Source organism: Oncorhynchus clarkii, chromosome 31, assembly GCF_045791955.1.
Source record: "Oncorhynchus clarkii lewisi isolate Uvic-CL-2024 chromosome 31, UVic_Ocla_1.0, whole genome shotgun sequence".
In the NCBI taxonomy this organism is placed as follows: Eukaryota; Metazoa; Chordata; class Actinopteri; order Salmoniformes; family Salmonidae; genus Oncorhynchus; species Oncorhynchus clarkii.
In genome coordinates, this window is record NC_092177.1 from 22,640,337 (window position 1) to 22,654,759 (window position 14,423).

The 14,423-nt window shown below is 42.5% G+C and overlaps 1 protein-coding gene across 2 annotated transcripts in view; it reads left to right on the plus strand.

Moving 5' to 3' along the window:
• The first annotated feature begins 599 nt into the window (after positions 1-599).
• LOC139391129 (5-hydroxytryptamine receptor 4-like) overlaps positions 600-14,423 on the plus strand; it is a 97,765-nt gene continuing 83,941 nt past the window's right edge. The window contains exon 1 of one of the 2 annotated variants that reach the window (XM_071138676.1): positions 600-867. The gene's annotated coding sequence lies outside the window, so the exon portion shown is untranslated. The remainder of the gene's footprint in view (positions 868-14,423) is intronic. The other variant, XM_071138677.1, reaches the window with a different exon arrangement.

The window sequence follows — 14,423 nt, forward strand, 5'->3', positions numbered from 1 at the left end:
AAGATTGTGCAAAGTTGTCATCAAGGTAAATAGTGGCTACTTTGAAGAATCTCAAATATAACACATATTTTGATTTGTTTTAACACTTTGTTGGTTACTACATGATTCCATATGTGTTATTTCATAGCTTTGATGTCTTCACTGTTATTCTACAATGTAAGAATGAAGAAAAACACTGGAATGAGTAGATGTGTCCAAACTTTTGACTGGTACTGTAAATAAACAATATCTTGCCAAAGGCTGTTCTATTTTGAGAATACATCATATTCTTAGTTAAATCTTACATAATGGTTGCTTTTCCAACAGTCCATATCACAGTGATTAATGGTAGGCCTAACCTATTGAACATTAAGAGATACAAAATCATCAGAAAAAAGTGATATGACAGAGCAATTTACTCGGGCAATCTGCCTTGCAAATCCACATGTTCAAGCGATTCAATTTACAATGAAGGTCACTCGCCACCATTTATAGCCTGCCATACCTGCATCAAACACATTTAAACCGAGCCGTTTTTACCTCCTCAATAAAGACCAAGCGAAAGAGGAGGGACTTGAAGGTGCAATTTGCTGGGAATACCGAGGTCTCGCTTTCCAAGCATTACATCCACAGAACAGCGCGAGGTGCCCCACGCGTACGAAACCGTCCAGCCATTCACATTTGCGCTCATACTTCCGACTGCGCTCAGGATACATGGACAACTTTTTCGTTTTGTGAATGTCAGCAGGGAACATCTCTGAAATTGTAGTCACAAAAAAACTGTTCACTTCTTAACTGTGTTTTGATACAAGTCGAAAATGTGATTTCTCTCATGGGGATATAGCGTCGTACCATGGTTTTGGAACCCGGCGTCTCCACCAGGACATGGTAAGTGTACTGTACGATTATAATTGTACCTTATTAGTTACCCCTTTATGTGGAAATAGCTTAAGTCATATTTGTATTGTATAAAGTGTGTATTATTGACGCCTTTATACACATTATTATGAAAGTTTATTCTAAGAAGGAGGACAGGGCAGCTACTATTTGCTGTTGTCCCCAACTTTTACACTCTAATTATGAAATTGCCATTCTCTTAAAGTTGTAAATCAATTTATTGATTTGTTTAGGAATCATGCTGTGGTATGGCCCCAGCTTTTCATACATGTGTTGTGAGAGCTACTGTATATCGGAGATGGCCCCCAGCACTGTCATAAGGTGTTGTAGTGTAGATAGCACAAATATGGATGAGTTATGGATTATGGACTGCTGTTACATATGACCATCAACGTATCATAGTTATTAAAAACTCAGACCAAATGTATACAAGGAGTATTGGAAACTATCTATGTTGAAGAAGATGAAACAGCACTGCATGCCTATAGCTACTCTAAAATAAATAATTAGAACAGTCACATTTTAGAAGGTTTCAAAGTAGCAAAACCCTCTTAATTTAACTACACACATTTTGTCCACATGTTGCCTACAGTACTATGTCATAACTCATTGTTATTAGTGTGTTTTTCAATGTATTTATATGAACACGGCAGTAACGTTACATCTGACACTTACGTGGACTCGTTCTTATTAATTTATTATTGAACCTTTATTTAACTATGCACACTGACACATTACGTACGCTAGCCATGCAGTCTATTTGTGAAAGCAATCAAGGCTAACCAATGTACCTTGATCAAAGTTTCTCCAGACATGCCTCTCTTCACCTGGCTCTGATAACATCCTGATTATCATTCAACTGTTTCCACACACCCTGTTATGTTTAGTTCCGCATTTATCTGTAATGCAGGCCTATATCATCCTTCACTTTCAGTCAGTATTTCCGTTGACTGACAGTCATATGCTACACTGGGCAGTAATTCCACTCTCTGACTCATCAAATCAAATGTATTATGCCTAAAAGCTTCACAAGAGTACACCTCTGATAAACCACAATAAATCTTTGGGCACTGTTTATGAATTCTTACGGGCACTGTTTATGAATTGTAATCAGTATCTACAGCAGCTATGCTTCTGTTGATGCAGGGGTTATAGATCACATGTGGTAATGTCTGTTTGGCTGATTCTCCGAGACAGACAGCGATCAGAGGTGTATAAAGCTGAGACTGAGAGCCAGGGGTCAAGGCAAGGCGAGTGTGTGCTGATGATTAGCTGGGACGACTAGAAGGGTGTTAATCTCTGCTCCATTGTGAGCTTCCCGTCTGTCCGCCCACCCGTCTGTTTGTCTGTCTATCTGTCTGTCTGTTTGTCTGTCTATCTGTCCTCCTGTCTACCTTACTGCTTGTCTTCCTGTCTGTCTATCTGCCTGTCTGCCTGCCTGACTGCCTGTCTGCCTGGTCAAAGTGAGCTTACGCAACAATCCAGGGGCCAGTCAATAAGCTGGTGACGGTGCCATGCGATGGGCATGGTAGATACTAGTGAGAGGATGTGTCCTGATTAATGGCACGGAATGGAGAGGGCCTTGTTGAAGGGTCAATAGTCTCCACTTTCACATCACATTAGAACTCTGTGGAGCTGAAGGTTAGACATGAAAACAAACTCTCTTATAGCTTCCATTCGAATGTACACTTTACTGCCAGTCCCAGAACTCCCTGGGAAGTTCTATATAATCTGAAGCTCTCTGTCTGTCTCATGGCCCGTACACAGCCAAGACTCACACCGTCCTGTCCTGTCCCATGAGTTGAGCTGAGGAGAAAGGGAGATTTCTCTCTATTCGATTACAGGACTCAGTGTAGACATCAAACTTTATCAAATGTATTTTTGATAGGTAGAGGTCTACTCCGCATGTTCACTTTGTAGAAGTCAGTTCATGGATTCGGCAGAGGAAGTACAGCACAGGATTCCTGTCCTTATACTCAGTTTGTAAAAAGAATAACTTGTTTAATGACTTTCTGCATTGCCATTTCTTCCACAATTACTCTCGGGCTCCTGAATACCGTTATCAGTGTGACGTGCGGAACATGAAAGCTGAATATAAGACTTTGTTTCACCCCAGTTGCTAATTCTAGACAATTTGCGCTGACCCCAGAGATGAACAGTGAGAGAACAATTAGGCATGTTTCTGTCTCTGCGGTTTCTCACCATTTCTCCTGTTGGTCCAACCTCAGTACTGTAGACAGATTTGCTGGGTAATATTTTTTTTTAACCTTTATTTAACTAGGCAAGTCAGTTATTAAGAACAAATTCTTATTTACAAGGTGTTGCTATTAATTTTTTATTGCAAGTGTTCCTACTATCGGTTATAATTACTGAACTGAGCCTCGACTGACTGTGTGAATGAAACAATTATCATAAGATTACTGAGGGAGTGGAAAACATTTAAAAAAGAAAACTAGTTTTCACAAAGTATTTAAAATAGTCCATAAAGCTTGTGAAAACAGTTTTAAAATAATTTGTTGGTTGTGGGTCATTTATGAGAAAAGAGGACTGAGACCCAATCACATTTTGTAGGAAAACCACAAGAGGGGAAAGTAGCTATTCAGCTTGCATACTGTAATAGTCCCTTTTGTTAATCCTCAGTAAACATAGTAAGTAATTGATTAAGTTATATCATTTGCATCATTGTGGAACAAATGTTTCAAAATCGGGCATAGAGGAATAAATAGATAATTATTATTATTTTCATTCCGTTATGGCAGTGCTGTACTTTCCCTAAGTGCTTCCCTTTTTTGATTCCATCTCTTGTATTTGCCCTGGGTGGAGAGAATCTTTTTTGATTCCATCTCTTGTATTTGCCCTGGGTGGAGAGAATCTTTTTTGATTCCATCTCTTGTATTTGCCCTGGGTGGAGAGAATCTTTTTTGATTCCATCTCTTGTATTTGCCCTGGGTGGAGAGAATCTTTTTTTTTGTGAGGATTTCTAAAACTCAGACAAGCAAGTAAGTAGTGGATCACCACAGGCACTGTCCTCATTATGAACATCCTATTTTTAGAGATGTTTTCACAAAACAGATATGCTGGCACACACACACACCCCCCCACACACACACACACACACACACACACACACACACACACACACACACACACACACACACACACACACACACTGAATTAACATAATATTTATATTTACATATAAATAAATGATATGCTATGATAGAGAGTTGAGTTCCACTCTAAATGTTATGAATGAAAATCATGAATTGGGGCCATGTTGACATAAAACAAGTCCTGTATGACACCTCTAAGTAATGTTTGTCACACATAAATATAATGATGTCACTTAACCATCACAGTACACCTGAGTGAGCAGGTGTAGACTGTAATGAGGGTAATACTTCCTTGTGTTTTTGTCATTAGAACCTTCTAACCTTCAGAGTTCCAAAATAATATGTTACTGTAAATATTATGTTACTGCAAATAATATGTTACTGTAAATAGTATGTTACTGTAAATAATGTTACTGCAAATAATATGTTGCTGTAAATAGTATGTTACTGTAAATAATGTTACTGCAAATAATATGTTACTGTAAATAATATATTACTGTAAATAATATGTTACTGCGAATAATCTATTTCTTCTAGACGTTTGGGGTTGGAATGGTGGACATATTTGTCAGCCTCAAACAAATTGTCAGCCTCAGACACCCAGTAGATAGATAACAAACTGTCAGCCTCAGACACCCAGTAGATAGAAAACAAATTGTCAGCCTCAGACACCCAGTAGATAGAAAACAAACTGTCAGCCTCAGACACCCAGTAGATAGAAAGCAAACTGTCAGCCTCAGACACCCAGTAGATAGAAAACAAATTGTCAGCCTCAGACACCCAGTAGATAGATAACAAACTGTCAGCCTCAGACACCCAGTAGATAGAAAACAAATTGTCAGCCTCAGACACCCAGTAGATAGAAAACAAATTGTCAGCCTCAGACACCCAGTAGATAGAAAACAAATTGTCAGCCTCAGACACCCAGTAGATAGATAACAAACTGTCAGCCTCAGACACCCAGTAGATAGAAAACAAATTGTCAGCCTCAGACACCCAGTAGATAGAAAACAAACTGTCAGCCTCAGACACCCAGTAGATAGAAAGCAAACTGTCAATCACAGACACCCAGTAGATAGAAAACAAACTGTCAGCCTCAGACACCCAGTAGATAGAAAACAAACTGTCAGCCTCAGACACCCAGTAGATAGAAAACAAACTGTCAGCCTCAGACACCCAGTATATAGATAACAAACTGTCAGCCTCAGACACCCAGTAGATAGAAAACAAACTGTCAGCCTCAGATACCCAGTATATATTTAAACAAAATGTCAGCCTCAGACACCCAGTATATATTTAAACAAACTGTCAGCCTCAGATACCCAGTAGATAGAAAACAAACTGTAAGTCTCAGACACCCAGTAGATAGATAACAAACTGTCAGCCTCAGACACCCAGTAGATAGAAAACAAACTGTCAGCCTCAGACACCCAGTAGATAGATAACAAACTGTAAGTCTCAGACATCCAGTAGATAGAAAACAAACTGTCAGCCTCAGACACTCAGGAACCAAAGTACTTGTAATTCCGCATGTATTCCCAAGAGCCAGGCCCTGAATAGACTCACAGAACCCTGCGTAAACACCCAGAGCCTGGCCCTGCATAGACTTTCAGAGCCTGGCCCTGCATAGACTCCCAGAGCCTGGCCCTGCATAGACTCCCAGAGCCTGGCCCTGAATAGACTTTCAGAGCCTGGCCCTGCATAGACTCCCAGAGTCATGCATAAACACCCAGAGCCTGGCCCTGAATAGTCTCACAGAGCCTGGCCCTGAATCGACTCACAGAGCCTGGCCCTGCATAGACTCCCAGAGCCTGGCCCTGCATAGACTCACAGAACCAGGCCCTGCATAAACACCCAGAGCCTGGCCCATAGATTCCCAGAGCCTGGCCCTGCATAGACTCCCAGAGCCTGGCCCTGCATAGACTCACAGAGCCATGCATAAACACCCAGGGCCTGGCCCTGAATAGTCTCACAGAACCAGGCCCTGCATAAACACCCAGAGCCTGGCCCATAGATTCCCAGAGCCTGGCCCTGCATAGACTCGCAGAGCCTGGCCCTGCATAGACTCACAGAGCCATGCATAAACACCCAGGGCCTGGCCCAGAATAGTCTCACAGAGCCAGGCCCTGCAGAAACACCCAGTGCCTTGCCCATAGACTCCCAGAGCCTGGCCCATAGACTCTCAGAGCCTGGCCTAAAGACTTGCACAGCCTGTCCCATAGACTCCGCGAGCCTGGCCCATAGACTCCCAGAGCATGGCCCATAGACTCCACGAGCCTGGCCCATAAACTCCCAGAGCCTGGCCCATAGACTCTCAGAGCCTTGCCCATAGACTCGCAGAGCCTGGCCCATAGACTCCCAGAGCATGGCCCATAGACTCCACGAGCCTGGCCCATAGACTCCCAGAGCCTGGCCCATAGACTCTCAGAGCCTTGCCCATAGACTCCACGAGCCTGGCCCATAGACTCCCAGAGCCTGGCCCATAGACTCTCAGAGCCTTGCCCATAGACTCGCAGAGCCTGGCCCATAGACTCCCAGAGCATGGCCCATAGACTCCACGAGCCTGGCCCATAGACTCCCAGAGCCTGGCCCATAGACTCTCAGAGCCTTGCCCATAGACTCGCAGAGCCTGGCCCATAGACTCTCAGAGCCTGGCCCAAAGACTCTCAGAGCCTAGCCCATAGACTCCGCGAGCCTGGCCCATAGACTCCCAGAGCCTGGCCAATAGACTCCCAGAGCCTGGTTCTGCATAAACTTGGGTGACTCGCTCTCCTCTCTTGAAATCTATTGCGCTCTGTTTGAGCGAGACTTTACTGAACAATTCTCCAGTTTATAGGTTTGTCTGAAATGTTAAAGCGTTCCTTATGTTATGTGCCAGATCAATTTGTCCACTGTTCCGGAATGAAAATGTACATTTGGTGAAGTTCATAAGAAAGAGAGAGATATGTGCCAATGGGAGCACTAGAGGTGGGCTAAATACATGGGATAGCATTCCACGGGATATCATGCCACGGGGATAGCATGTCACGGGGATAGCATGCCACGGGGATAGCATGCCACGGGAATAGCTTGCCACGGGATAGCATGCCACAGGGATAGCATGCCACGGGATAGCATGCCACGGGGATAGCATGCCACGGGAACAGCATGCCACAGGAACAGCATGCCACGAAGATAGCATGCCATGGGATAACATGCCGCAGTGATAGCATGCCACAGGAACAACATGCCACGGTGATAGCATGCCACAGGGATAGCATGCCACGGGATAACATGCCACAGGGATAGCATGCCACGGGATAACATGCCACAGGGATGGCAGAGTTTTAAGGATCCGTATCTGAATTTTGTTATACACATCACTGCCTTTATGAATTAGCTTTGTTGCTACAGCACCTGCTCTTATACTGACGTCAAGGAATGTCAACATAAACTTAGCCAGTCATGTATTCACGCAAACAAATGACTCTTATCTTTTCCCCTATCTTCAGTTTATTTGAGTTGAAGAAAGTTGCTCTACATTAAGTAAACACATTATTTATTCACTGTAGAACATCAGCAATTGAACAGTATTGGCAATCCTTCAATGAAAAGTTGTACCAGAGCGTTAACCGATATTTTTATACTTCAGAAGCTTGTGGTTAGGAGACCAGTCATACATTAGTTTTAATACACCTTCTTTTACACTCAGTGTAGTTAATGATATGTGCAATAGGAGGAACTACACTGAGTGTGAAAACATTTTGCATGGCGAAATATGAGCTGAAGTTTTCAAGGAAATGTCTGGCACAAAGCTGTAGCAACAGCAGCTGCTCTCAGTCTCTCTCTCGCTCTCTCTCCCTCTCTCTACCCACCACTGACACTTCCCATCTCTCTCTCTCTCTCTCCCTCTCTCTCCCCACCACTGACACTTCCCATCTCTCTCTCTCTCCCTGTCTCTCCCCACCACTGACACTTCCCATCTCTCTCTCTCTCCCTGTCTCTCCCCACCACTGACACTTCCCATCTCTCTCTCTCTCCCTGTCTCTCCCCACCACTGACACTTCCCATCTCTCTCTCTCTCTCTCTCTCTCTCTCTCTCTCTCTCTCTCTCTCTCTCTCTCTCTCTCTCTCTCTCTCTCTCTCTCTCTCATCTGTCTCTCTCTCTCTCTCTCATCTCTCTCTCCCCTCTCAATATTCCCGTCTCTCTCTTGCTTTCTCTCTGTCTCTCTCTCTCCCTGTCTCTCTCACGCTTTCTCTCTCTCTCTCTCTCTCTCTCTCTCTCTCTCTCTCTCTCTCTCTCTCTCTCTCTCTCTCTCTCTCTCTCTCTCTCTCTCTCTCTCTCTCTCTCTCTCTCTATATATATATATATATATATATATATATATATATATATATATATATATATATATATATATATATATATATATATTTTTTTTTTTTTCCCCCTCCGTCCAGACTTCAAACCATTCATTTACTCTACCCCCCTGACTGGCCAGGACAAGTCTCCCAAGTTTTCTTAGACCCCGGATGGAAGAGACAGGGCTTCATACACAGCAGACAGAGGCAGAGTACCTCTTTCTATAATCCATCACAACCTTCTACTCTCTACTCTGCTCAGTGGGATGGTTTGTATAAATTTGCACAGGAGGCGTGGAGCAGAGTAGAGTGGAGGCAGAATTCCTTGGCCTTGCAACATCGGATTTGACAGAAGTCCATGACAACCAGACTGCAAACTGTGAGCTGTGTTTACTCTTAACGCAAAGCAAGTGAGCAATCATGCTAGTTTATTACCCCAGGATGAGATGCCTGCCACTCTGTCCTCAACCCCATGACCTCTGAACTATGCTATAAATACACATAGCTCTGTCCTCCCTGGACTCTTCAACTGAATTTCACAACGCAGCATTCTCCCCTGTGAGTTGCATCAGTAATATCACAAATATGCACCCTAGCTTACTGTACAAAGGTTATGGGACTTTATTGTGAGATCAAATTTTCACTCTAGTCTGATTCAGGATGATATATGTCCAATTTCAGTTCCCATCAAGAGTTTAGTGGAGTCTAGTGTTGTTTACAGTTATAGTGCATTAGGAAAGTATTCAGACCCCTTGACTTTTTCAACATTTTGTTACGTTACAACCTTATTCAAAAATGTATTTTCCTCATCAATCTACACAATACCCCATAATAACAAAGCAAAAACAGGACATGAGATTTTTTGGGCAAATTAATACAAATTTAAAACTGAAATTTCATATTTACATAAGTATTCAGACCCTTTACTCAGTACTTTGTTGAAGAACCTTTGGCAGTGATTACAGCCTCGATTCTTCTTGGGTATGACGCTACAAGCTTGGCACACCTGTATTTGGGACGTTTCTCCCATTCTTCTCTAGAGTACCTCTCAAGCTCTGTCAGGTTGGATAGGGAGCGTCGCTGCACAGCTATTTTGAGGTCTCTCCAGAGATGTTCAAGTCCGGGCTCTGACTGGGCCACTCAAGGACATTCAGAGACTTGTCCCATATCCACTCATGCGTTGTCTTGGCTGTGTGCTTAGGGTCGTTGTTCTGTTGGAAGGTGAACCTTCGCCCCAGTCTGAGGTCCTGAGCTCTCTGGAGCAGGTTTTCATCAAGGATCCCTCTGTAATTTGCTCCATTCATCTTTGCCTCGATCCTGACTACTCTTTCAGTCCCAGACACTGAAGAACATCCCCACAGCATAATGCTGCCACCACCATGGTTGACTGTAGGGATGATGCCAAGTTTCCGTCAGATGTGACTCTTGGCATTCAGGCCAAAGAATTCAATCTTGGTTACTTCAGACCAGAGAATATTGTTTCTCTTGATCTGAAAGTCTGTAGGTACCTTTTGGCAAACTCCAAGCGGGCTGTCATGTGCCTTTTACTGAGGAGTGGCTTCCATCTGGCCACTCTACCATAAAGGCCTGAAAGGTGGAGTGCTGCAGAGATGATTGTCCTTCTGGAAGATTCTCCCACCTACACAGAGGTACTCTAGAGTTCTGTCAGAGTGACCATCGGGTTCTTGGTCACCTCCCTGACCAAGGCCCTCCTGATTGCTCAGTTTGGCCGGGCAGCCAGCTCTAGGAAGAGTCTTGGTGATTCCAAACTTCTTCCATTTAAGAATGATGGAGGCCACTGTGTTCTTGGGGACATTTAATGCTGCAAACATTCATATGTTATGAATTTGCTTTGCTTAAGATCCCAGAGTGTTGTCTTTAATCGTAGGATATAATGTTGATATAGGCCAGCTCTTTATTTTGGTCTGTTCTGCGGGAATTCCTGTCATGTTATTGTGTTTCTTGGGGAAATCTTTCATTTATTCGTATTATTTTTTAATATTGTGAAGAATGTTGCTTGTTTTCAAAGTGATCAACGCAACAGAGTTGTCTGGACAGCACCTGACTGGACCTAGATGGTGGTGGAACCTCCCTACATCCGGACACATAAAACATGTTAAATAGCGAAAGCTCCCAATATCTCTATCATGTGCTCATGTTCTTTTTAAGAATGATGTTTTTCCCATGAGAAAGGTTTGCAGTATGTACCATTCATTTTTATGTTCGGTTTTTGATTAGCAAAAAAAGGTTAAGGGGAAAGAGAAAACATTCTATTAGAGGAAGTGTCTAAATTTCAAATCAATAGCAAACTTGTTTCATTTTATGAAGCTCAAAGAGCCTCAGCATGCTGCCAATGGGAATGGGAATGACACTGATGCCAGCTGCTATTATTGATTTGTTTAAGCCACTGTTTTTAGAGGCTTTGGTGTGAATGGTGACGCTGCTTGACATCGGCTGAGTCATACAATTCACTATTCAGACCACCTGTGTCTGTGTTTGAAAGGCTCTGATCTTCCGGTTGAGCTTTCCCTGTTCTTTAGTCAGTTTTATGGTCAAATACTGCACATTTTTGACAGACATAGACCAGAAAACATATTTTCCATAAATGTTCTATTCATCCATTTGAAATGTTGTCCATAAAGGTTCACATTCACCCCCAGTATAAAGATAGGAAAATGTATACTAACACATTTGTTTTTAGGTTAATGTTTAATTCTAACCGAACAGGAACTGAATGTTAGTCGAGGTAATTGAGATAATATGTACATGTAGGTAGAGTTAATGTGACTATGCATAGATAATAAACTCTGAGTAGCAGCAGCGTAAAAAAGGGGAGAGGGGGGCAATGCAAATAGTCTGAGTAACCATTTGTCCAGCTGTTCAGGAGTCTTGAGGCTTGAGGGTAGAAGCTGTTAAGAAACCTTTTGGACCTAGATTTGGATCTCCGGTATGCCGTGCGGTAGCAGAGAGAACAGTATATGACTAGGGTGGCTGGAGTCTGACACTTTTTAGGGTCTTCCTCTGACACTGCCTGGTATAGAGGTCAAAAGCTGAGCAGTTGCCATACCAGGAAGTGATGCAACCAGGATGCTCTCGATGGTGCAGCTGTAGAACTTTTTGAGGATCTGAGGACCCATGCCAAATCTTTTCAGTCTCCTAAGGGGGAATAGGCTTTGTCGTGCCCTCTTCACGACTAGGGATGGGTATCGTTAAGATTTTAATGGTATTACTACTCATAACCGATACTGCTTATCGATCCAGTACTTTAACAGTATTCTTATCGATTATTTTTGTTATTTTTTTACAAAAACATTTTTACAAATTAAGAACCGAATTAACATTGCTTTATTTTCTGAAATGTAAAATAAATAAATAAACAATTATTAACAGCAAAATAAATAGCAATGTTTTGAACAAATCACTATTATAGACTCTATTGTGGTGAGGGAAATATTAAAAAAATGAAATAAGCAACATTTTCCTGCAAAAGATCTGGCAACGAGAGATGAACTACAAGCTAGGGAGTCAAACTGTGCATTTCTCTGCCTGTACATGATGCACTTTCCATAGATGTTTGGACAAATTGCTCGTGTTTCCGCCCTTACAAGCAAAAGTCGTATTGCACTTGTGGCAACAAGCATTGTCAGCATCTACTCTGGTGAAGCGTAACCACACTTTTGAACGTTTAGCTCTCTCCGCCATCGTCACTAAACCTCGACTCTTTCTTACTATTAGATGTCGTGCACCAGCTGTTGTTTACAAATATACACAGACCGCCACTCCTTGTCTTACCAGAGGCTACTGTTCTCTCCTGCTGATACTGTGTATAATCCGCCAGCTGTATGTTATTCATGTCGTCGTTCAGCCACGACTCGGTGAAACATAAGATATTACAGTTTTTAATGTCCCGTTGGTAGGATATACTGTATGTGATCGTAGTTCGTCTATTTTATTATCCAATGATTGTACGTTGGCTAATAGGACTGATGGTAAAGGCAGATTACCCACTCGCCGTCAGATCCTTACAAGGCACCCCGACCTACAGTATGTCCCCGATATCTCCGTCTCTTTCTCCAGCGAATGACGGGGATGAGGGCCTTGGCGGGTGTCTGAAGTAAATCCTTTGTGTCCGGCTTGTTAAAGAAAAAGTATTCTTCCAGTCCGAGGTGGGTAATCGCTATCCTGATATCTAGAAACGTTCCCAGTTCCTGCTTCTCCGTGTTAAACCGGCTGGCACAGACCAATGGGCCAGAGCCTCATTGGTTCATTGTTCCAAGTTTCCAACACTTTCCAAAGGAGGTATTTATAGTCTCGGGATTATTAGTGCATTCATAACTGCACACTACATGACATTTGGACAGACAGTCACATGAATCTCCCGTTTTAGTCATTTGTCTTTAATCAGGTTCATATGCCAGCCACACAGTCATGCAACACTTGTACTGCTTGCATAATGTCACCAGGATTATGGCACCAATAAACCGACTCATTCATCTTTGCCCCCAATTTCTTTATTATATGGCTTTGTGCTCTATACAGTTAGGTTAGAAATACACATTTATTTGGCTGTTAGTGTAGCCTACATAACTGTTTGGGTCTCAGGATCAAGGGATTTCACATACTTGTCAACATGTCTACGTCAAACTGGCAACCCGACAGTGTACATGAACATGAATTATATGACGTTTCTGTTGCCGTCACCCGTTTCCCTATTATTTGGAGCCGTTTATATCAAGGACCGTGTAATTGTCAAGTAATAGACCCTACAACTCTTATTTGTTACTTTTTTTGTTACGCTAATCAGTGTAATGGTCGTCATTATACTTGTGTATATGGCCCAGTAATATCATATCAGGCAGCATAGGGGCTACCTTTATGTTTGTCAATGTTGAATGATTATTACTGATGCAATGGGCCATAAAGTATGATGGGATAAACAAAGTGGTATCTTTCCCATTTCAGGATGCCAGGTTGGGCTTTTAGTAATCCTATACTCGATAAAGCTTTTTTATACCTTTAATGTACAGGCTCTTACGATGCTCTGACAGCATTCATCATTATTAAATATGCTTAACCCTTGAGGGAAGTTGATCGTTTTTTGTTGTTGACTATGCCTCGGATAGCTTTATTCTTCACAGTCAGGGACAACAATAATGATTTGCTCACTTTGAAATAATTAGAATATTGCCAATGTATGGCCGACGGGACTGAATAAGAAATGATGGACATTCTGGAAGACTTTGGACTTTGCTCAGAGGTCTTGAATACAGAGGAGGGAACCCAGACTGTTTCTTAGTGAATCGTAAAATTGTAGGGCGTGTTAGGTTGTAAAAATATGTAAACCATTCAAATCAGTGTGAGACAGGAGGTTGTATTGTTCGGAGGTGAAGCAGTCAGCTTGTGGTTAAATATACGCTCCTTTACAAGGCATTCTCCCTCCCATGTATTGGTGAGCAGGTCTGTGAAGTTGCCCCTGTACTCTTTTTAACGTGTTACTGTAAGGCCACCTCGATCAGCAGCACATTATAATGATATTGTAGGCCATATTAGTAAAGGTTCTTGCATATACACCCTTTTATGGTCTTTGTGAAAGTACAAGTCAACAGCACTCAAACAGTTATACAGGAATCCCATCTACTCTACTGGGAACGTTACTGAGGTTATTACTGTTTATGTCTGTGGCGTTATTAAAAACGTAGACATGAGAGGGACCTATAGGGATTTTAGACTTACCCATAAAGATACTGCATTCCAGATGGGAGGCCCAATACAAACCCTGACGATAAGTAACTTTAGCACTACCTCGCTGTTCTAAAACCCACTACCGCCAATGTCCGTGACCCAGAGGAAATGTAATTAGCATAATACAACAATACCCATCAACATCCATCTGTTTAAGCTAGAGATCTGGGTTTTTTTGTCAGCCCACCGCGTCCATCCATGTCGGCCTTCTGTATCTGCTGTGGAAGGTGGCAGAGCTACAGTGGTGTTTATTAGGCCTGGAGACATCCCCGAAATATCCATCTTCTCATGAAAACGTCTGTAGCGTCCAAATGGTATGGGCTATGGAAAGATGGTACTCTCACGAACACCATG